At 41.9% G+C, this 1,564-nt stretch overlaps 1 protein-coding gene across 3 annotated transcripts in view; it reads right to left on the bottom strand.

Annotated features, from left to right (window-relative positions):
• Positions 1–1,564, bottom strand: part of CCND3 (cyclin D3) — a 176,689-nt gene that overhangs the window by 115,988 nt on the left and 59,137 nt on the right. The gene's annotated exons all lie outside the window — the stretch shown is intronic.

Genomic DNA, 1,564 nt, shown 5'->3' with positions numbered 1-1,564 from the left:
CCCAGGCTGGAGTGCAGTGGTGTGATCTCGGCTCACTGCCACCTCCGCCTCCACGGTTCAAGCAATTCTCCTGCCTCAGCCTCCCAAGTAGCTGGGACTATAGGCACCCACCACACTCGGCTAATTTTAGTACTTTTAGTAGAGACGGGGTTTCACTATATTGACCAGGCTGGTTTTGAACTCCTGACCTTGTGATCTGCCCACCTTGGCCTCCCAAAGTGCTAGGATTATAGGCGTAAGTCACCGTGCACAGCCGAAGTATTTCTAATAAACAGGGCGAATGTTGAGAAATTGAAAAAAGCAGTATAGACAATTGTATAAATGGAATGATAAAATTGTGTATTGCAAAAAGACTAGGAGGACAATATGCTAAAATGTTATAGCACTAGGCTGTCTTTGGGCATTAACTTTTGTTTTTATAAATGTGTGTTCTTTTTATTCTAAAACACATGAGAGATAAAAATACATAAACGGTCTGGGCACGGTGGCTCATGCCTGCAATCCTAACACTTTAGGAGGCCGAGGCAGGAGGATTGTGTGAGGCCAAGAGTTCAAGACCAATCTGGCAAACATAGAGAGCCACTGTCTCTATTTCTTTTTAATAATACTAAAAAATGTAAGTTATACATTTTTAAATGTTAATAATTTTTCTAAGGCTGGGCGCGGTGGCTCAAGCCTGTAATCCCAGCATTTTGGGAGGCCGAGATGGGCGGATCATGAGGTCAGGAGATCGAGACCATCCTGCTAACAGGGTGAAACCTCGTCTCTACTAAAAAAATACAAAAAAAAAACTAGCATGGTGGCGGGCACCGGTAGTCCCAGCTACTTGGGAGGCTGAGGCAGGAGAATCACTTGAACCTGGAAGGTGGAGGTTGCAGTGAACCAAGATCATACCACTGCACTCCAGCCTGGGTGACAGAGTGAGACTCTTTTCTAAAAAAAAAAAAAGAAAAAAGAAATGAGCTATCAAGCCATGAAAAGAGAAAACTTAAATGGATATTACTTAGTGAAGAATGCCAATCTGAAAGGCTACATACTAGATGACTCCAAATACAGTCATATGCCACGCAGTTTTCAGTCAATAATGGACTGCATATATGACGGTGGTCCCATGAGATTATAATACCTTATTGTTACACTACCTTTTCCACCTTTAGATAGACAAATACTTGCCATTGTGTTACAGTTGTCTACAGAATTCAGTACAGTAACCTGCTATACAGGTTTGTAGCTTAAGAGCAATAGGATATTCCACATAGCCTAGGTGTGTAGTAGGCTATTCCATCTAGGTTTGTGTAAATACACTCCATGATGTTCACATAACGACAAAATCACCTGACAACTCATTTATCAGAATATACCCCCCTCATTAAGTGATGCATGACTGTAGATGACATTCTGGAAAAAGCCAAGCTAGGGAGGTAGCAAAAAGATCAGTGGTTCCCAGGAATTAGGGGAAGCGTGAGATGAACAAGCAGAGCACAGAGGATTTTTAGGGTAGTGAAAGTATTCTGTACATTACTACAATGGTGGATACATGTCATATGTTTGTCAAAAACCAAAG

This window comes from Colobus angolensis, unplaced genomic scaffold (assembly GCF_000951035.1).
Source record: "Colobus angolensis palliatus isolate OR3802 unplaced genomic scaffold, Cang.pa_1.0 Scaffold105, whole genome shotgun sequence".
In the NCBI taxonomy this organism is placed as follows: Eukaryota; Metazoa; Chordata; class Mammalia; order Primates; family Cercopithecidae; genus Colobus; species Colobus angolensis.
The sequence above is the reverse complement of the archived record's forward strand: the minus strand, read 5'-3'. Positions and strand labels throughout refer to the sequence as shown.